This window comes from Protopterus annectens, chromosome 16.part0 (assembly GCF_019279795.1).
Source record: "Protopterus annectens isolate FY-2018-M chromosome 16.part0, PAN1.0, whole genome shotgun sequence".
NCBI lineage: Eukaryota > Metazoa > Chordata > Ceratodontiformes > Protopteridae > Protopterus > Protopterus annectens.
The window spans coordinates 800,893,791-800,916,675 of NC_056750.1; the positions used below are offsets into that span (position 1 = coordinate 800,893,791).

Consider the following 22,885-nt stretch of genomic DNA (forward strand, 5'->3'; position numbering starts at 1 on the left):
GAGTTTCTCCCTGGGCCTCTGAAAATTGGATTTGTTCAAAGTTAGACTTTCCTGGCAGATCAGGCAAAAATAGCTGTGATAGTACATAAAGTATTTGTTCACTGTTAAGAAATTAAGTGGTGTGACTTCTGTTCAACAGGATGCTGTCTTTGTGCAAGTCAAAGCTTTGACCCATGTTGCTTTGTAAACATTTTTACTAGTTTTGCACATCTGGGGCAGTACCTTTTAGACCATCTAGAAGTGGTCCTGGTGCTGCATTTACTTTGGTATGTCAGTCGCACTATACATCTACCCTTGGGCTACAAATGCTCTTTCCACAATATTGGGAGTAGCTGCAGAAATGAGTGTTGCTAACCTTCATGGTCTGTTATAGTATGGAAGGGGACTTCATACTTAAGTGGGAACACTTGCTGTGGTAAAGTGGGATCCTGAAATGCAAGACAGTGGATCTCCATTTGTAAAAGTTAAGGCACATAATATGCCAAGGTGTAAAGCTAGCTGAAGGGTTGTAGAGTTCTTGTTGGCACAGGTGTCCAGGTAAGGCATGTAGGGACCTCTGCAGTCGAGGTAAAAATGCAGAACTGTTTCATAGTTGGGTTAACTTTTCACCCCCACTGGAAGTATGGTGGTGCAGTAGATAAACTGGTTTCACACTTGGGGTTCCCCAGTTTTTTATATTGGTTGTGCATTCAGTGGGCATTTGTCACCCTTGTAGACTATCATTGCTAGGTTGTGTTTTAAAGGCTTTGAATTTTGTCCTTTACAAAATTGTGCACAAGCGAATTCTAGTCTTGTGGTAGACTGCAGCCCTATGGCTTAGTTTCTTTGTACTTTAGTGCCAGGATAGGCAACAGCATCCCAGGTGACCTTGCCCATATAAAAAGGTAATGGGAGAGTGAGCACCTTGGTAAAGTAAATATTAAGCTGTGCCATTATCCACCCCACATCAAGAAACGTACTAAATATCTAGCTCACAAGTGTGGTAAGACCAAGCTTTGCTAGTTAGTGTATTGGCAAAGTACAACTTTATCTCCAAAAGAAAAGCAAATCTGTCTTTGACATGAGGCAGGTGAGGTCTGGACTGTCCTTTAAACATCTTTATTGAATTAATCACTTGTGACAGGCAAATTTACATTCATATAAAAGTGAAGTATAAACGCAACACACCTACTTCACATTTAGACATAACTTGAGCAATAACTCCAATTCCTGTTTTTTTTAAACAAACATCTTTATTAAACCACTTACTACACATGCAATCGGGCATTTTTATAAATGAAAACAAACCACACTGACATACTCCCAGGTGCAAACACAAATCACTTGTTTACCCAATCTTTCTCACTCAAAGATGGCTCATTTAAGTCCTGCTGCCTTTTAGACTTTCTTCCCTTGTATGTTTTTGTTCCCATAATTCCCATTTTTTTCCTATGCAGTTTGCACCTATCCTTTTCTGAAGATCTCTTCCAGTTTTCTGTTACTATTACGCTTGTTTTTTTAAAAGCACTTTTCTTGGTAGTTGAGAAGCTAAAGCCTACATGTTAAACTGAATAGGAAATAGAAATGTCTGGATCCTCCATGTGTATAGAAATTGTACAGTTGTACACTTTTGCTTGCTGGGTAACCAGTCATTAAGTGCCACATTTTTTGCCTTCTAGTGTTTCTGAGATGCACAGGTGGTGAAGTTGGTGCCACATCATCTTTGGCCCCTAAAATTGGCCCTTTGGGTTTGGTAAGTATTTCACCCATATCTGCATCCTTTACTCATGATTTTCTTATCACTTATGTATCTCTTTTTTTTTTTTCCCCATTCAGTCTCCCAAGAAAGTTGGTGATGACATTGCAAAAGCAACTGGTGATTGGAAGGGTTTGAGAATCACTGTGAAGCTTACTATCCAGAACAGACAGGCCCAGGTATGTACATTTTACTTTTTTGCTCCTTTTGTGCAAGGAAGGCAGTCAGTTTGTCTTGGTGCCAACAAGCCTCGGTGCTGCTGTATCCTATAGAAGTTTAGGTTGTATTTTGATCAAAACAGTCAGCTGGTCATCAAAATGCCTGGCTTCATCACGTGCCCAGGCTGCTGTGTAGATCCACAGGGAGAAAGTCTGGGTGCCAATTCCTTCCAAACATTTTTGCTGTTTGGGGAAGCCCCTCTGGGCTTTCAGGATTGACTGTCTACTCTAATGTTCAGTTTCTACAAGTCCCCTTTGGGAAAATATTCAAATTATATGTATTGTTTGACAGGAAATGTGACTAGCTTTAAAATGATTTACTCTTGACAGTTTAGCAGAAACATCTTGGATGTTTGTAGCTATAGTTAAGGTTGTGGGCAGTGCTAATCTTCAGCTTTGTACAAGGACTGTAAAAACCTGTGATGGTTTGGAAATTTTCTTTAATCCTAGCCTTAAGGAATCCTGAACTACTAGGCTTGTATGTTTAAGTACGTCTGTCGCACATTCTATTGCTGTCTTCCTCAAGCATTTAAACATTCTTTAATGTATATTGCTGATGTCCAGGACTACTATGATGCTTTGCCTGGGGAGCAGTACATTTCTAGTGAAATATTGAGATTTTTACCTTTGGATAAGGTGGTGGTGGTTGGTCTACTGTGGTACACAGAATAGTTTCGAAAGACGCAAGTTTCCAGTGACTTACTAAGATTTCAGTCTGCCCCCACGCACACACAACACTTCTATATCTTGCAAAAAAACTTTTGCCTTTTGAAAACTGCAAAACCAGTTAAGGTTTTAGCAAACTGTTTCAAGGGCGTTTGCAAAAAAGTAATTAAACGAATGTGAATGCCCTGCAGTGTACTATTCAGTGGTTCTTAAACTGTGGCCCCAGCATTCTCACCCTATTGAATTTCATTCTTTTTCGTAAGAACTGTTGTAGAGAAGAGTTGCTTTGAATCCAGGCTGCTTCTCCACTAGTCAATCTGTGACATTTGCTTTAGATTGCTTAGAAGTAGTTTCAGTGGGGTAAAACTGGAGGGGCTTTGAAAAACACAAGACACATGTCGAGATTCTGTGTTCATGTTACTGAATTAGTCTGTGGTCCCTGGGATCTCTGCAGGTGATAATACCACAGTACAGTGACATGGTATAAACAAATGTGGCACCAAATCTTGCTGTCTGAGGTTCCCCTAAAACATTGTCCAACTCTTCAGGCTGCTTGCATTTTTGACCAAATGTAATGGCAGACAGGTTTAGTATTGGGATAGGGACTATCAAATGAAAGTTGAGTGTGGGTGGGGGGGGGGGGGTAAGGTTTCCCAAGTGGATCAGTTCTTGCTGCCCACCTTTCAAGTCTTTCTGCACATTCGTCAGGCCTGGAAGACTTGTTAATTCCTTTGGTCAGAAATTCTCCTTTATGAATTTTCACCCTTTCTGCTGGTAATCCCTGAAGATTAAGGAACACTATAAAGATCCATTGTGGTGACTTGTAGACAAAGCAGCAGTTCTGTCTTCTGAAAATGATCCTGATGTAATTACCACAAGGGCTCTTGCAGATGGATCTGGTCACAAGACGTTTGGGTTTAGTCTCAAACTACAGCTGCTTGGATGATTCAGTTTGATATCTTTAGGCACCTTTGTTAAAAAGATTTGTAGCTGGTGCCACACTAAGCCAGGACTTTAGCAGGATTTATGTACTACTGGTTCTTTGTATATATTTGACTTGCTGTCCTCTGGCCTGTTATATTCATTTATCAAGGTTCAATATTTGGCAGTTTTAGCATGTCTGCCAATGGATCCTCTTCCTTGAATTGACTTTTTTTTTTTTTTTTTGCCAGTAGGTTTGGGTGCATACAAGGCCTAGGAAAATGACACCTTGGTATCTTAACTCAGTGCTGAAAGTTCAGTCTACTGTTGCATCAGCTCATTTAGCCAACTTAAACAGATCATAACTTGGAAGACTTAATGACTTCTGAAAACAGTCTGAGTTGCAACCTGTCATGGTGTATGAACCTAATTTGGTTTTCCATAGAGGATAACTTTAAAAACCCTTCAATGTGCAAAAGCTTGTTGGCATTGAATAAAGCCATTAAGCTACCCGTTTAGATTCAGATCTACAAATCAGTGTGATAAGATGGTCACTTGCTATTGCTTTGTTCCCACCATGGCAGATCTATTCCTGGCTAAATCTATGCATATTCTACTTCAGCCTTGTCTTTGGCATATTGGAAGAGGATGGACTTGGGAAGCTTTTTAGAGGCAGCTCCTTGGTCCTCCATACTTGTATGACACCTCTCAGGACAGGTGTTGCTAGGACTACTTGAGGGGTCCCTGGCTTATCCTCCTAGGATGGAGATGAGTCTAGCCAAATGGATATATGGTATTGCAGTAGTGTGAACAGTAAATATTGTAGTTTGTATTGCACTGTAATAGATGCTGTAATTCCCCACTGCTGCAGTAGCTACACCCTGTCCTCTTGCGTTTTGTGGTAAACATTCATTCTAACCTTATTGTGGGGTGTGGGGTGAGTAGGCTGTCCCTATCTGTGGGCTTGGAAGTCTCTGCCCAGGATCTTTGTGTGAGGGAAAGTGAGACTGGCTATAGCCATTAAATCCCATGCAGGAACTTTGTACTGCAGCATTGATTAATTTGGGCATTTAAGTATCTTCAATTTTCTGTAGAATTGTGGCTTGTCACCATTTTGCTTAAAGATTATCTAGAAAAACACCTGCTTTGAGAGTCCTTGCCCTGTTTTTTTTTTCTTTTGTATTCTTGATGTCATTGAAGGTGACACTTAATTTGTACTTGACTAATTGGACTGGTCTGAACTTCAGCCTTAACCTGAGCCAACAGTATGAAAATGCAGTCTGCTTTTGCACAAAGTTCAGCAGTACCACTATTGGACAGGTTTACTAAGGTCTATTGTTTGACTTGTGAAAATGCAGTGTTACTTGTATTTTAACACTCCTTGCATACACTAACTTGCTAAAAATGCAGCAACTCACACCTGTTAAGCTTAAGGTTCTGTAAAATCTCATGGTATTGTTGTTAGTATACCACCCAGAAGATTAGTAGTGTTTTTTTTTTTTTGACTGATTACCTCAATGTATAAAACTTTTGTATATTTAGTTGTCCTTATTGTGTACAAACTCTAGTTTAACTGCAGTATATTGCATGGGTCTCTTAACCCCATAAGTTCATAGGAAGTTACTAGACTATTGGCCCTGAGGCCCTTGTAAGCTTAGCCAAGCGTTTAGACAAGTAAACACCCAAAGTCCCTGTCCAGGGACACTGGTGGAATCCCTGGGGTGGTTTCCTATCCAATTTGCACTTAAAAAGGGATGAGGTACTTGGATTTGGAGCAGGAGTATATTCCACAGATGGAGTCTCTGGGGCACAAATATCTCCTGCAAAGTCCTAGTTATGTCATAGGCCAGGTTGAGGTGCATGCATGTTGCTCAGTGGTGCTTGACTTGTGGATATGCAGCCATCCCATCAAGGCAGGGTCTAATATGTGACAGTCACCTGAGGTCGTATGAAACTGACTAGAGGGACATGGCTTTTAGCTTGTCTGTGTATGCTAGATTGAGGCCCTGGATTATTCTGGTGAGAAACCCATGTGGTCTTGAGCTGCTGCGTGTGCTTTGAGTTTATTCAGGGCTGTTGTGACCTTGTTCCTGGATGAGATGAGGTGGGCCATGTAGAAAGCTTTCTGTATAATGGAAACTGTCAGTCGGGTTGCTGCCAACCTGGGTGCTCAAATCCCTCAACTGATAGCATGCTTAGGGTGTTAATGTGATGGGTAGGGACTATGCATTTTTTGGCACTCAGCTGGAGGCTCAATTTCTGGCACCAGTCTATTTGGATGAGACCCTCAGAGCGTCCAAATCAGTTGTGGAATTGATGACTGCACCCAACTTGCAGTAATCAGCTATAGCCCACCGGTTTTGGCCTGCACCTCAGAAGTATATCTTGAATAACGGGCACAAAGCCTGATCCCTGGGGTTTGCTGCCAGTTACTGGTTTACTGCTTGAGGTGGCTTCCCCTATTTGATTAGGTGAGTTCCATCGGTGAGCCAGTTTGCTACCTTTCTGGTAACATATGAATTGCCTAGTTGAGTTTATCTAGTTACTCCCAAGTGGGGAGTAGTCTTATCATTGCTCAGAATTTATTGGTAGTGGCTTGAGGTATTGAGGCAAGAAAGTCTTCGTGGCTTGTGGTTAATGTTATGGGCAGTCTACTGAAGAGATATAATGCCAGCAGTGTTTGCTCATGCAGAGTAAGCAAAGTGCCATGGTACTGTGGTAGATTTTGGTTAGTTTAGTGACTAGTCGTAACTTGTTCTAAAACTGACAGTTATAATTGCTAATGTTCACTGGTAAATGCTTCCAGTGTTGCTGGGGCAGCCTTAAGCACAACTCCCTACTTGCTAGTAAGTGGTGGCCACTGCACAGTAAGACCAGTTTAAGCTGCATGGAAACTTAGTTGGGGCTATTACCTGTGAATATTGATCGTGTTGTCCCTGCTGGGACTGGCATCTTTGCCTTTGACTGGTTGTTGTGTGGCTGTTAACTTGCAGACTACAGCAATTAACTTGCTTCATGTAATGTGTAGTCCTTTCTGATGCAATTGCTTCCATACTGTACCATGCTGTGCTTTGGAGGGTTGTTGGTCTTTCACCTTTTCCCGGTTAAGGGTTGCCACAGCAGAACTCCAGTCTGCTAATTGGCAGTTTTTTTGGTGTAGAGTTGCCAGCCTGACACCCACTCTACTGCAGGGAGGATGTGCAGACTCCACACAGATTGCATTCCCAATGCAAGCTTAGAATCTAACTGGAGAACCTCTTGCTGTGAGGCAACAATGCTACTGCTGCGCCACCGTGAGAGGCAACAATGCTACTGCTGCGCCACCGTGAGAATCAAATTCGGTTTACCCCTGAATCCCACACAAATTCAAGTGTTGCAAAAAATGAGCAGTTGGGCATACAAGTTGTGAAACAGTACTTCTGTATGTAAAATTTTGCAGATCCCCTCTTTGGCTTCCTCTGGATTGCAAGGATACTGTAGTTTTCAAGCATTCTGGGCTGATAGGTTGTCCCTTTTACTAAGCCAAATGGGTTTAAGAGGAGGATGACTGGAAAATAATGCATCTTGGCAGGATATAATTTGGCATAAATTGAGATTTTGATATGTTGAACAAGTTGAAAACCAAGCCATATGCAACTAAATTAACTGTTTCTACTGGCCCTGCAAATAAAGGGCAGGCTAAAATCCTTTCTAACTTACCTTATGGCCTGAAATGCAAAATTGGTTGTGAATACATTGAACTGCTGATGTGACTGGTTTCAGGCTTCAGATGCTGCTTTTTTAGAAGAGTCTTGTTTTTTCAAGTGTGCTAGTTTACAGTGGTTGCCTCAAGTTCTTTTGTTTGCCAAGTCTTCTCTTGTAGTGGTCTTGCATATTATCTTGGCTGCCTTAAAGGTCTTGTAGTAGCTATTTTACTGTAGTAGCTATTTTACTGTTTGAATTTGTTTCACTGTCATAGTTATGGCTTTGGCTAAATACCATACCTGTCTAGCAGACACATATTTTCCAAAGAATAAATGTGAGTACTTGTTGCCAGTACTTGCCATACTCATCTTTGTATCACAATATTACCTGTGAAGTTAAGCTTTTGTATTTTGGCATACTGTAAAATGTTGGCCTGTCTTTTTTTTTTTTTTTTTTATATGTAGTACATGAATCTGCTTTGATTCATTACAGCACCTTGTATTTAAATGAGCAAATGCTGGAACTAAACTAAGTGCTCATGGCCACCTGCCACTATACCCGTTTTATTATGTAACTGGTATAATCCAGTGGTGAGCCAAGATCAAATCTCCTCCAGTTCTAGGAAGCAGAGTTGGTCTATGTGAGCAGCTTTGTGCCGAAAGGCTGGAGACATTCTTTATTTTAGGTGCAGTGTACAGGGAATGACTTCCTTTGCTAGTAGAAGTGTCGAGTTGATTTTTCCCTCCAGTACAAGAGTACTGTATTGCTAGTTGATGTGTAGCCTGTGGTATGTTAGATTTATATTTGGTTGTTGTCTTTCGGCTTTTCCCGGTTAGGGTCGCCACAGCAGAACTCCGGTCCACTAATGGTTGGCGGTAGATTACATGCAGAGTTGCCAGCTCTGATGCACAACCTTCAATGAAGGTACGCCCATTCACACACGTCTCCACACAAGATGCTTTAGCTGAGATTCTGACAGGACAACGTCTTACTGTGCAGCGACAACACTGCTGCAGCACCACCACCGCAGTCTAAATTTGTATTTGGTAGTCTCAGCATTTTATAGATTTGTATTTGGTAGTCACAGCATTTTGGCCAGCGAAGCTTTATACAATTATATATAAAGAGAGTGTGGCTGGAACAGACATCTTTGTACGGGTGTTGGGCATGATTCAAAGGGAGCTAATCAGAATGCTGAGATTGCTGTGGTTTAACGGCTTCACTTAATAGCCTTGCAGAAAGTTTAGACCAGCTGGGTATAAAACTTGTTGGAAGGTCAGTCCCAGAAAACAAAAGCACTCCCATTATCACCTTTCAGGAGATTGGTGCTTTTTTGCTGTACACCCCTGATGCTTGTATAAATGTTAAGAAATTAACCTGAATGTGACTGCTTGCTGGGCTGCTGCACTAAATGATTTAAAGCACCAAGCCAAAGCCAGTGGTGAAGCTTTTGGTAGAGTGCAAGGATTTGTAATTACAAGGTACTGAATTGCTAAATACTAACAGGTGAGAATTTCTGGTTTCTTTCTAAATTTCACATGCATTGATTGAAACTCACAGCCACCTGCTACTGTAGCAGTTGATGTAATTGGGATATCCTAATTTCAGTCTAGGAAGCAGAATAGTTCTGTCGGTGAAAATTTCTGTGGCATAATGCTGAAAAGTTTCATTTCAGTAGTACATTGAGGGGCTTTGTAGCTCACTCAGACTGACACTTGTGTAATGGGAGCAAAACTGGGCAGGAAGGTGAATTATACCCCCTTTGTGTGGTGTATGTATTGGAGCTTCTGTTTTCCAGCCTGTTGGTGTAACTGAGCAGCTATACCTGCTTTTGGAAAATTACAAGTCTGTGCAGTGAGTAACCCAGTTTGGAATATTTGATGTAGGACTCCCCTTGGAAGCCATATGATGGGCAGGCTCGTCTCCTCTAGGAAGTTGACTTAAGTCTTAAACATTCTTAACTCTTCACATTTGTATGTTTTGCTATTGCTTGGTCCTCATGTAGGTGTCACAGATGGCAGTTTTTATGGTGATGCCTAGCTGGATGTAATGTGCCTCTAGGGAAGCTGTCATGTCGGTCATAATGTCTCCCCTCCCCTGGTGAACTTGCAGAGTGGATAACATCTGTGACAACTGGAATGGGTGAGGTGGGAGTTGGTAAGCTGCTGAATTGGTTACTCTGAGATATTTAAAATGAGAGTTGGGGAAAGACTTAACAGTTTTTCATGAGTTGGATAACTTTAAATTAGGTGAGTGGGTGGGGCTGTAAGGTTAAACTTGTAAACTAGGCTTTATTGTAGCCAGTCACATTTCTCCCATAGAACTCTAGTTCTCTCCAGAATTCCACATAGTCAAGTCTGTATTGAAACGAGGACTTTCCAGAGTTGGAAAGTCTGTCCCCCCACAAGTATACGCAGGGTGAAGGGAATTACTTTAAACTTGTCCGGGATCACTTTAGATTAATTCAGAAAGGCATCTGGTTTGGTCAGATGCACTTGCTTTGGGGTTGGAGTGAAGTAAGTTTCTCAACTGATTGTGTTAAGTTTGCATTCTGAAGTTTTCTGTAATATAGCCACCTGCCACTATACCTGTTTTTTTTGTATCTGGTATATTCCAGTGGTGAGCTAAGATTAAATCCCAGTTCTAGGAAACAAGGTAGTTCTGTATGTGAACAGCTTTGTGCCGAAAGGCTGGGGACATTGACTTCCATCCGGTGGAGATGTTACTGAAGGCACATCATACCTGTTAACTCAAATTTATTTTGACAAATTTTCTGCAGAACCTATAGAGGCTTTGTCTATATTGTACAGGGTGTGGTGGAGAAGGCTGTTGCTGGGTACTGATGACCTGACTGGCCAGTGTTAGGGTGCCAGTCTTTCAGACACTTTGAGAGGGTCAGTTTTGTGCTAGAGGAAGTGGGTGGGAGTAAAATCCTTTTCTAAAGGATGCATCTTGTCTTTGAAATGTATGCAGTTTTGCTAACCAGTTAAGTTTTCATGTCCGATTTAATCAGAAATATGGTCTTGGATATTGTTCACGTAGGTTAAGTCCATGTCTGCCTCACAGGCTACCTAGAAGCAACAGTTCTGTTCCTTTCCTTGGAAGTTACGGCTGGGAGAGGTGCAACACTTTGCTCTGCATTGGAAGGCTGCATGTTCCAGGATTTGCTACCCTGCTGGGTCAGATTAGGCTTGTCCCAGTTTCACTTGTCCTAATCTGGCACTAGGACAAATTGTGCAGCAGTTCACTTGTAGTAGTAGGCTATTGTGGGTTCCAATGGTGAGCTTCCATGAAGGTCTCTGCTGCTGGTGAGGGCTGTGCTTTTTTTTTATCTCTTGGGACTTGATGCTATTCTGAGTGCGGGCCATACACACTTAACCTAATATCCTCTGATTTTTGTGGATTCCTTTCCTCATAGAAGCTTTTATATAGTAGCAAGCATTTGGAAGGTGTTGTACCCATCCCCATTGCTACTGCTTTAATTTTGCAGTGGCACCTCCCACTTAAGACAGTGCTGCCTTTTGTGGAGGCCTTGTACTGCTTTAGGGTTACTCAGGCTGGTCCTGGAGAATTCTTGGGCCTCTCTGGTTGAATTCACTTGAAGCCATTGTTTTGATGCTACTTGAAAGTGCATGAGATCTTCACTGAAGTAGCTCGTAGGGGGGACTAATTTGAAACCCCATCCCCAACTGAGTTTATCATTCTAAGGCCAACTCTGGCTTTGACAGGTGCAGGAGTCGCATTATTCCCTTCTACTTGGGCTTCCTTGGAGCACATCCTGGACAGGAGTGATAGGAGGGTACGATCTTGTTCCCCATACCCTGCTAGGGTTTGGAACAATTGCTCCAAAGACTTTTCCAGTCCCAGTCCAAAATTTGTTTCGTTCCACCCCAGTTGGCCTCGGGAGCCATGACCCATGACCCACCCCATTGCCTCCTCCCCTCCTCTTCGCTCCGCCGGCTGCCGTGCAGGCTCTTTGGAGGCAGGTGATCTCAGGGGGTCGCTTCTCCCCCTTACCTCCAACGTCCCTCTTTGGTCCGGTGCATTTGGTACGCTTCGTTGGCTGGGGGAGGGTGATGGACTTCGACCTATAGCTGGTTTCCAGCCTCCTCCTCGGTGCGCGCTCGCGGGACTTTCTCCATCATGGCCCGAGACCGGACTCTCCCAGGATCATTCTGGGGGTCCAAGCCAGGGCCATGAGGAGTTAAATCCTTCTCCCCATCTCCTCTCTCCTTCTCTACCAGCACCTTGGGCTGGGGGGGGTTTCCTTGCAGCCCTGTGTCCAAGCAGCCGAGCCCCGAAGCTCCGAGGTTACCCCCCCAGTGGGGCTCCCCTCCTGAGGGTTCGCGGGAGTCGCCTTCAGGAAGACTTCGGAAGAGAAGGAGGAAGAGGAAGCACGAGGACTCCCCAGCCCCACGCATATGACACACATATCTATTGATATGGAGGGGTCGCCTCTCTCCTTGTCTCCTTTGCAGACATCCCTGAGATCCCTTAGCTGAGATCCGCTGGATGTCCAAACTGCGAGTGATCAATCAGTGCTCCTCAAGGCCTCTGGGCACAGCTCTCACCTGCCTGTTTGCTCCAATCCTCTGCCCTCCGCCTCTCGGTCGTGCTTGCGCGGGGAACACAGCTGGATACCAGTCCCGTCGCGAAAAACCAAACAAATTAGGGATCTGGTCAAGGAGTTGTCAGACTCCTCTCGGTAAACCTACTGAGAGCAGCTAGCCAGTCCGCTAGCTCTCAGCTGGCTATCCTCACGCCAATTTGCTAACTCGCCCATGAGGCTCATTTTTCCTATGCGGGAGGGGGGGCGGAGCGGCAGGCACAGGCGTGGGTTTCACGAGACAAGTCATGGCCAGCTTTGCGAGGCCTTCAAGTCTTCCTTTCTTCCTTCCCTTTGATGGGTCCTCATTGTTTGGACCCAAGGTGAAAAGACACCCCAGAGGTGAGAGGACTGAGCCAGAAAAGCACGGCTCAGGGGCTCAATGGGCCCAGGCCCCTTCCACTCCCTTTCTCGAAGGAAAGGCCAAGGCCAAAAAGGGAGGGGGAAAATCAAGTTTCAAAATCTCGCAAGTTTTCCACCAACAGCAGGAAGAGGGTCCAGGGGCAGAGGGGAGAAATTTTCCCTGAGGCGCCAGAGAGGGCCCCTGCAGAGGGACCGCGAGTCCTGGACCCGGCTTCTCCTTTCAGCTGGGGGCTCTTCCACCCACACGACATGAGGGTGTGCTGTTGTCATTTTGCCAGCACCCAAAAGCTCAATCCTAATCACCAGATGAACAGGGGGGGTCAATCAGGAGGACAGATGGGTGCTTGCCGGAGGTTACACCATCCCATAAGAATACCAGAGAATCCCGGCCCCTCCGACCCAAGAAGGGACCCCACACCAGCCCAGTCAGCAGGAAAAAGGAAAGAGCAGCCCCGAAGCAAAAAAAAGAATCACAGACCAAATCGATCATTTTATCTTGTTTTCATCTGACGCATTATATATAAGGGTATGCATGCATGCAGTATGGACAAATGCTGGGGACGTTAAGCATCTTGGCCTGACTTCTAGCAATTTTCATGGTCATTCCTCCATCTAGGATAATGGGGAAATACAGTTGTATAATCTAAAATGTGCTTGTGCTGTACATTAAATGTTTGGAAAGATGTTTTTGCTTGGGCAAAGTCACCACTGTGCCCTTGAGCTACTGGGTGTAGCTGAAATGCGTAGCATTTCTTGATTTTTATGCTCCATGTCTGGTGCAGGCTTTGGGCAGTTATTTGGTACCTTCTTGGATAAGGGTCTGGTTTCCATGTTGGTGGGTCCTGAAGACCCCCCCACACACCAGGGTAAGTGGATGCTTGTCCTTTGATCCTTGTGGTCTGGGAGTCCCCCCCCCTTATGACCAACTTGCTTTTTATGGAGTGGTCCCTGGGGTTGATTGGAGCACTTTAACTGCTTTTCCATCCATGGGTTATTTTCGGAACAGTTAATGGACAGACCCAAATAAGCAGATGGGTTTGTGCCCTGTTTAGTCCTTTCCCTGCATTTTTGATCTTAGCTACTTATTTCACAATTCGGTCAGTCTGGTTTGGGGGGATCAAATCCTAACTACTGCCCAGCAAACCCACATTCACTTGAACTGGTTGAGCAGCTGATGGAGCAGTGTTGCCATCCTGGGTTGGAGGACAGTTCTGTGCGTCTCCTGCAGTAATCCTGAACCATTCCCTGAAGGGAGGAATAGTGTGGGGACATGGCTGAGCTGCTGTACAAGAGGAGCATAGCATTGCATGTCCCCATAGCATGCCTACCTCTCTCCTTTTGTAGGGGAGGTAGATCAAGGACACCAAGGGGTGGAAGCTTCTGAAACTCTTTTTCTGGTGGGGAGGGGGGGGTGGCCCTGCTTCTCTGCAGGGTCGTGGGGCTAGGATTTAGAAACTGCTCATGCCTCTTGGAAGTGGCATTTATGGGTCCTTTAATATTTCCATCTTCCTTTTGCCATGTAGATCATGCAGGTCTGTACAAGTGGTGTACCTCAATCTACCTAATGTTTCAGAAAGTTCTGCCTGCTAAATCAGCTTGCTGCTTTTGCTACCCTATCTCATGAAAACTTCCTTAAATTCATAGGCTACTGTACATTTTGTTCTAGAGGTTTGTATAATTGTGCATTTGTAAATTCTGTATCTTACAAAAAGTATTTTACTTTAAATGTAGTTGCCTAATGTAGAACTTTACTCCTAGGTCTGTTAAAAATGGGTTTAAAGCACAGTTCAAACTTCTGGTAAATGGATCTCTTCTGCATCCTGTTCTTGTCCAGTGTCAGGATGCTGTCTGATTCTTGTGGATTAAGTTGCCCCCCTCCAATCCTCTAGTTGCTTCACTGGAGATTTGTGCCAAGCTTTTCACTGTAGTTTCTAGACCCCCATCCTGGTCTGTGGGAATCGTGGTACCATTTGCTTTGTAGGTGGTAGTAGTGGGGGCTGCACTTGGCCTTTACTCAGGGAATCTGATTAATAGCACTGGCTGCATGCAGGTTGGACAGGATTTGGGAAGAGGTTATTCCTCAATTTCCCTAGCAAGGTCTGTCAGGATTGAAGCTTGGGTCTGCTACAGTTCTGCCAACTAGGTGTGCCCTTCATCTGTCCATCTCCCATGAGTGCTTGAATTATGGATGTCAGCAGGGTCTTGATGCAGAGCTTTGGATTTATCCTGGTTGGAGCAGCAGAAAGTCCCTGTGCTTTGACTAAAGCTACAGCTGATGCCTTTGGGCATGATGGGCATTTTTTGTGGAGGTGGTCATACTATGCCCTTCAGGGACTCCATATTTACTTTTAGGGCATGGTTTTTCTTTTCCCTTGAAAGGAGACCTTTTCACTTTCCTGTTGGTCATAAGTGACCCATTGACCTGCCTCTGTTCATGTTTTGTTTTTCTCTGGGGGTGGGGTGGAAGGGGTGACAAATAGGACCATGCTTTCAGAGGTAATGGCTGCTGACATAACAGAGCATATGGAGATTTGTCCATTTTCCCTTCCTCTTCATTGTTTAGAGATGTTTGTCAGTTGATTTTGTTGACTTGATTTTGATATTTAGATTGGAAATGTTGACTTGTTAAGTTGGGGATGGTGCCCCAGTTTTCTGGTAGACTTTGGGCTGCCATATTTGAGGTACAAATAAGTTCTGCATGTCAACTGTTTGGTGCTGCCACTATTTTTGCTTCAGGTCCCTTTATCCTGAGTTTGCTTCAGTCTCTGATCTATATTGAGGTATGTGCTGCCTGGTGATGCAGTTGTCTGGACAGGCTCGAGGCACGGCATCTGTTTTGGCCCCATGTCTGTTCTCCTCTTGAAGCTTTGCATTGGCTTCAATGAGAAGCCCATTGAATGCTTGTGCCTTGAGCAGTTAACCCTGTGGGAGATTTGTCATCTCCCTTCTGTTCTCTACTTTCTGGTGTCATTTATCTCCCTTCTGTTCTCTACTTTCTGGTGTCATTTTAGATCTATAGGTTTGACTTTCTGCTGTAATGTTCCCAGAATATGTCTGCAAGAGACAGTAATGGGGATGAATTTAACCCCCCCTTGTTAGTGAAGTAGTTTTGTAGGCATAGTGTCTGTCGTTGCCACACTGGGATACCAAATTACATGAGGATATTCTTATTGTTGGGGATGGGGTGTTTAACTAGCAAGTGCATGGTGTGAGCTCATGTTTCTGCACACAGGCATGTCTGATTTCTGGGATGTTCCAAATCTTTATTTGGTGGTCTGTAACAGAACATGTATGCTTTTAAGTGCGACTTTCCCTTGGAATTATTTTGGCCTTGCTTTCTACCACCTTGGCACTTAGGTTGCAGTGTTAAGTTTACTGTATTGCATTCCTCTGGCTGCCTAGCTTAATTTCTGTGGATTTGGGTATTCACTGAAGTTAACTGTAGATCTGATGTAAATCCTCATTCATAGGACTTGGGGGTTCCATCCTTTGAACAGTCCATGGGTGGTACCAAGCTCACACCAGCTAAGACCTACCAATAATGCCCCTCTGTCTCCAAATCTCATTTGCCACATTCCTCGTCAGATGTCCCAGACCTTCTCAAGTGTAGCTTTTTTTGTGGTTATTTCTAGTTTATTAGCCACTTTAAGGTTATTTCTTGTTTCTACTTTATTTCCTGACTAAACCCTACCCACTACCTTGGTAGTTCTTTCGTACCATCATTGGTACCACTTCTCGTCTAGCTAGTAGGCCCTTCTCTTTTTGGTAATAGTACCATTGTTGGTACTCTTTTCTAGCTTTCTGTACATAATTTTTTTTTTATCCATTTATCTTACTTGGTAGATTTTTGTGTAGTAGAACTAGTGTGTTATATCTGTTAAGGCCAAGCTTGGCTTTAAGCAGTGTGATAAGATGCCCAACTCTGGTCACCTGGTGTTTGGGCATTTACCACATTAATGTTTCTTGTGACAATTGTTCTAGCTTCAGCAACCATATGTTGGCTGAACACAAGAACAAGCTTCTAAAGGGTATGGCGAAATTACCCTTCATAGAGGCTTTGTGGGGCAGAGGTCTTGCCACCTAAGCATAAGGATGTGAAAAAGCATAGGGAGAAATTGAGTCTTGGTTCAGATAATCCCCATCCTTGAAACGTTCTACACCACACTTCTCTCGTGCAGTTGGTGCAGACAGCTTTGGCACCAGGGTCCCGTCTTTGGTGCTGTCCTTGATTCTGACTCAGACTTCTACCAATGTACCAGCTTCAGCACCATCCCCCTCTGTGCCGACCTTGGTTGACACAGGCTCTGACCACTGTACTGGTCAGTACCATCCCCCAGCCATGGTGCCAATGTCTTGCACAACTCCACTGATTCCTTTGGTTCTGAAGATTTGAGCACCTTACCAGACCCAGGTATTCTCCCTCTTATGACCCCTTTTTTTTTTTTTTTTTGGGACAACAATTTAGTCGATTTGAGACCAGACTCCATCGGCAGCGTCCTTCGAATCCACCAGGAGTTGTTTGGAACAAGATGTAGTGAGGGTTGTGTACCAGCTTTTGACAGCTAGAGGATTACCCACCCAGCTGTATCTTCCCTCTCTCTTGGAACAAAGTTCACCTGTCCTCCTTTGACCTCCTCCCAGGTCTGAGACTTCAGCACCGATGGCCACCCCAGTGCATTCTGTCTAGCCTCTGACAGCAGAGGCTTCCCTTTCAGCACCTATTAGTCTTGGTGCCACAGCTCCTTTGAGACTTACCTTGTGGAGCATTGATTTGGCTGTCTGCACCAATTTTTTGTGGCTGTCTATGGCCACAGCTCTCCTAGTAGCTACTGGTCCTCTTTAGCTCCTTGCTTGGGAGTGGACTCTGGGCAGGGTGTGACCCCAGTTCCAAGGTTATTTTCTCTTCTGGGCTCCCATCCCTCTTCGGGCAGGCCTGCTTTCCAGGTGATGGAGTGGGTTCTTCCAACAGGCTTGCAGTTGGCACCATTACCATCAGAACCCTCCCTCGAGCATGCAGCTGTCTCAACCTCCTGCTCTGGGATCTCAAGCATAGGAGCCACAAGACCTTCCCTTGAAGGGAACCCTTTCTCAAGACTCCTTGGAAGACCTCCCTGGGAAGCCATCCCAGAAAACTTTGCAAGAGGAAGCATCTCTATTCCCCTGAGGAGTCTGTCACTGAATACAGGATGGGGGAGAAGGGTCCCCATTGTCTCCCCAGAAGGTCTCATTTGTAGACTTCCTTGATCTGTAAGCAGATTGGAGACCAAGCCCTCCAATCCTGTGTAATCTGTGTTCTTGCAGGCTTTCTGTGCTCTACAATCTACTTCCTGGGTGACACCACCTGCAGATGAGCTCATTTAGACTTATTATGCAGTGTGCCTGGAAGGCCCCAGACAAAGAACCTGTCCCCTGGAGGCCAGATAAAATAGTCAACCCAACTGGTCCAGATGGCTGGTAGTAGATTCCTTGGTCATAGCAGCAGTCACCAAGAGGCAATTGGCAGAAGATGGTTCCATTGTTCATCCCCCAAACAGGGAGTCTCTGGCTATGGACAGACTGATGAAGCAGACCTATGCTTCAGCAACCTTGCCATTTGGTAGCTGAATTAGCTGGTACACTTTTTTTTTTTTCTTCCAGAGACCTAATTTCAAAAGTGTCCGCCTCTTTGGGGGTACTGCCTGAGGTGCATGATACTGTTGCCTCTCTAGCTACCTTGGAATCCCATCTCTGACTCCTCAATGGACTTTACTTCTCATTATCAAGGGGGCAACACTAGCAGCTGCATCAAGCATAGTCATGAGATGGCATGCTTGGATGAGTTTGACTTTGTGGAACCTTAAGTCTTGGTCACACGCTTGTTGACAATTGTGTAGTAAGGATGGGGAAAGACATTGTCTGCTTTGGGCATATCCACCCAGAGATACTATCAAGAGATCCCAAGGATCTTTTCGTGACTCTTGTGATGAGCAACCCCACTGGGGCAGGGGGGGTAATTTATCCAGAAGACTCTCCTTTCGGGGCAGAGGGGGTCTGGGCAACCAGGACGCTAGATCCCTTCTCTGGCCAACCCTTCCAGTGCTCCTGAACAGTGGCCTTATTGCTTTCCCCGGGAAGCAGTTGGGGGGTGGGGGTCAGTTTTCTCTACACCTACAAGTCACGCAACTCTTAACTGCGTGGATGCAGAAAATATCCAGAGTCTCTTATTCCATTCAACCTTAATCCCAGATGTTCTCCCAGTCAGAGGGAGGCTGCAGCCTTAGAAATTAAAGGTGCTGTCATCCAACCGGTCTTACCAGACCAAAGAGAATCCAGGTTTTACTGTAGGTTCTTTAGTGCCAAAGATGTAGGACTGTAGACGAATCCTGGTTCTGAGCTGCCTAAACATTCATCAAACCTCAAATTCTGGATGGTCCCCAGTACAGTCCCTTCTCCCCTTTCTGGGTAAGGATAACTGGATGTGCCAAACCTCAGACTTATTACCACAAAGATGGACAAACTCCTGGAGACTTCTCTGCTTATGGCTGGGAGCCAGTCACTACCAGTTCAGAGTACTGCCCTTTGGTTTCTTGACCATCCCCAGTGTGTTCACCAAATGTATGGCAGTCTGTAGTAGCTGATCTGACTACAAGGATTCCAGGTGTTTCCATATTTAGAAGATTGGCTCCTTACTGCTGCGACCAGGAAATGTCTTGTCCTCGGTCTTCACTCAAGGCCTTGCTCTTTGCATAGGTGTCACAATCAACATGGAAAATCATCCAGTCTCCAAGAGTACTGGAATTCATTGGAGCGATCTTCAACACAATGTCTGTCAGGCTTCCCTTCCTCCTCGCAGGCTTTCAAAATTAAACCAGATTAAAGTCCTTCTGCAGACATTTGTACCAGCCCATCTTGTACTACAATTGGGCTCTAATGGTAGCAACAGTTTAGTACCACTGGGGAGGTTGCACACGAGACCTTTGCAGTGGCTCCCTTATCTACACTGGTAGCTTAACACACCCACTCTTAACACATGGTACATCTTACAAACCTTTGCAAGAAAGATGTGCTGTGGTGGATGAAGCTAGAAACATCTTTGGTGTCTACTGTTCAGTCTCCTCCAGCCCAAGGCCACAGTGGCTACAGATTCTTTCTCTGCTAAGATGGGGGGTCATTTCCAAGGAAAGACTGTCCAAGGCACCTATAAATGCCCTGGAATTAAGGGCAGTTCTCTTGGCATTGAAAGTGTTCCACACATCCCTCCCAGGACCATTGCACTTCAGACAACGTCCGTCTGGTACATCAACAAACATGGTGGAACCAGGTATTATCCCCTGTTTCAGGAAACCGTAAGAATTTGGCATTAGGTGATTTCTACTGCTTTCATAGCAACACACATTCCAAGAGTTCCAATCTTATGCAGACAGTCTGAGCAGGAACATGTTGATGCCTCAAGTGGTCCCTCAATATGACAATAGTGTCTTCAGATCTTTGCTGCTGGGGCAGGCCTTGCTATGACTTTTGCTTCACCCCTGAAAAACAAATGCAGATACTACTTTGATCCCCCTTCAGGGGGATTCACTGAGGGATGCTCTGCACAATTGGCACCCGGGTCTACTGTACACCTTTTCCCCCATTTCCCCTTATCCTGAGCTTTCTACAGAAAGCTCAAAGGTTGAGAAGGGAAAGTGATCCTAATTGCCCCTTATTGGCCCAGTTAAGTCTCGTTCCCATTCCTGTGGCCTCACCTGATTTCACAGCCTGTGGATCCTGGATCAATCCAAAGGACAGCTCTTACTCGGGGACTGATTCAGTCTAATCAGTCTCAAGCTCACGGCTTGGTTTCTCCACTTCAGATTGCCAGCCTACCTGACATTTCATCCCCTGTTCACAAGATCCTTTTGGCTTTGCACAAACCTTCCACCAGAAAAATGTATTCTAGTAAGTGAACTAAGTTCTCTAAATGGGCCAAAACATAACCTTTTCCATGCCTATTCAGAAGATCCTATGATACCTCACTACCCTATTTCAGCATTGACTATTAGTGCATTTAGCAGCTATTGCAAACTTTCACAATGGAATTGACAGTTCATCCATTATGTCAGTATGAAAAACTTTTATGAAAGGAGTATTGCACATTAAACCTCAAGCCTCCTATAGAGCCATGGGATTTGACTTTGGTGCTGTAGTCGTTAAGTCCTCCCTTTGAGCCTTTTAATTCTGTGATATCAAATTTTTGTCTTGGAAAACTCTTCTAGTAGCCCTTACCTCAGCGAAGAGTACAAGTTGCAGGAATTGTGTCCAGAGACAATACCCGATTTTTCTTGGAAAGTTTCTCTACGTACTGACCCCTCCTTTTTGCCCAAGGTCCTTTCTGTTTTTTCCATTAACCAATCTATTGCCCTACCAGTTTCTTTTCCCATCATTCAAATAGAGGATATGCAGAAGGTATTCCTCTTCATAGGTAGCTTAGTTTCTACTCTGGCAGAACTAAATCTTTCAGGAAAACGGATCAATTGTGGCCTTTGCAGGACCCAGAATGGGTGAGCCCGTTTCCAAAATCTTTTTGGCTCCAATGCACTCATCTACCATCAAAACTGTGTCCTTGCCTCCCAAAGTAAAGGCTCACTCTACTAGATTGATGGCTACCTCAGTGGCCTTTCATTCCAGAACCTATGTACATCTGTGCATCAGCCACTTGGGCAAGACCTCCTACCTTTATCACTCATTACAAATTGGATTTGGCCACCAGGGGACCAGTATCTTTTGGTTCTGTGGTGCTCAGGAATGCATTTCTTTAGGGCCACCCAGGACTCCAGTAGCTGGTGACTTGGCCCTCTCAGTAAGGAATGAAGATTTACATCAAAGTTGTCTTTACCATAACATTCCATCTGTGTTGTAGCTCTTCATTACTTCCTGCCCCCCTCCTCCCTGCCTGGAAACTGCTGGTGGACTTTAGGATCTCCTTGTTCAGGTATCTGCTCAGAGCCTTATCACCCTTATTTCTGTACTATAAGGGCAGGCAAACTCTTTGATTAGAGGGGCATTGTGGGTAGGTCTTAGCTGAGTTTTTGGCTGGTGAGCTTGGTACCAGCTGTGTCCCTTCAGAGGATGGAACCAAAGTCCTGTCAGTAATGAAGATCTACAACACGGATGGAACATTGTGGTAAGACTGTTTATCTTGTAGTGGATCATAGGCATTTGAAGCCTTTTGATAAATGTGGCTTGTCAGTATGTGACGTGCACCCTCCACTACCCATTAATGTAACTGGCATACTCTAGTGCTGAGCTAAGAAAATCCCAGTCAGAAAGCAGGATAGTTATGTAGGTGAACATTTCAGTGCCATAATACTAAAGTTTTACTTGGTGCAGTTTACCATTTTAAGGATGGTTTTCATACCACTTGAAATAAGTGTGACTAGATATGTGGCCATTCTGATAAATGGGTGCCTGTGCTGCATTATTGTATATGGGGAGGCTTGATTTTACTACACTTTAATTCATCATTGAGTGCTTTGTGTTGCCTGCAACATGTGCCACTTGACTGCAGCAGAGTACAGTCAAGTCTTTAGTAGATGGGCTGGAAGGGAAATGCACAGCCATGGGGTGGGGCATGTTTGTGTTTTGCTGGCCGAAAATGTAAAGGGCTAAAATTTGGACTAGCTGTGTATGCTGATGCAGATGTGGGGTCTCAGGAGCCATGGGCTGGAGCAGGTACAGGCATGCAGTCTCCTTTGAGTTTGTATAGTGTTTTGACTGTGGAAGACTGAACAGGGTAATTGAGAGTTCATGGTGTACTGATAGTAATTCTCTGGGTATTCCACTTCCACCTTGTGGTGACTTTTGGTGCACAAATTGCCTAGTCATAATGCCCCTGGGAAGTTGTTTAGCAAAACGATGTTCTCAAAGTTGAGGCACCTGTGAAGTGGAGAGGTCTTTCTGCAGGTTCCCTATGCTGTTCCTACTGTAGTTCCATTTTGCTTTCTAATTGTGATGTCATGTCTTGTAGGCTGTTGTGAAGATGGTTGTTAATCCAGAGTTCCATAATACCTTTGCTGTATCTTGACTCCAAAAGTATAAATGTGAAAGGTTACTGTACCACCCACCCCAAGATCACTAGCAGCTGAATGCAGAAAGAGGTTGGTCATAGATGCGGTGTTGGAATGCAGAAAGAGGTTGGTCATAGATGCTGTGTTGGAATGAGTTTATAAAGTGTTTTAGTTCCCTGAACTTGCTCTTTACAGCCACCTGCCACTATACCTGACTCTTGTATCTGGTATATTCCAGTGGTGCGCTAAGATTAAATTCCTGTCTAGGAAGCAAGGTAGTTCTGTGCATGAATTACTTTGTGCCGAAAGGCAGGAGACAAGTTGCTTTGTATCTGCTGGTGAGATTGGAGACTACAGTGCAGAAAGCGCAGCTTGCTTGTATTCCTTTACATTTTGAGTAGTTTTCTGTATGCTATGTGGAAGTGGCTAGTCCTGGTTTATATTGTATGAGATGGACTTGGAGCTCAGTACTAGGTACCAGTGTCTGGCAAATGTTGGATAAGATAGGTCACTTCTCAGAAGCGGAGTACTTTTTGGGCTTTAAGGTGGGTACACCTCCAGGTTGGTGGCAACGCACGAAGCTTCGGAAACCATCCAGGTGCAACGAACCATAGGCAAAACTGCTCTACAAATTGTAGCATGCTACAGGCCACCCTCTCAAACTCTG

General features: G+C 44.6%; 2 non-coding genes across 2 annotated transcripts; both read left to right on the forward strand.

Annotated features, from left to right (window-relative positions):
* The first annotated feature begins 9,799 nt into the window (after nucleotides 1-9,799).
* On the forward strand, nucleotides 9,800-9,926 carry LOC122791108. Its single transcript, XR_006363082.1, has one exon. It is a non-coding gene; the product is annotated as a small nucleolar RNA SNORA65 (small nucleolar RNA).
* Nucleotides 9,927-22,416: 12,490 nt separating this feature from the next.
* LOC122791109 lies at nucleotides 22,417-22,540 on the forward strand. Its single transcript, XR_006363083.1, has one exon. It is a non-coding gene; the product is annotated as a small nucleolar RNA SNORA65 (small nucleolar RNA).
* The last annotated feature ends 345 nt before the right edge of the window (nucleotides 22,541-22,885 follow it).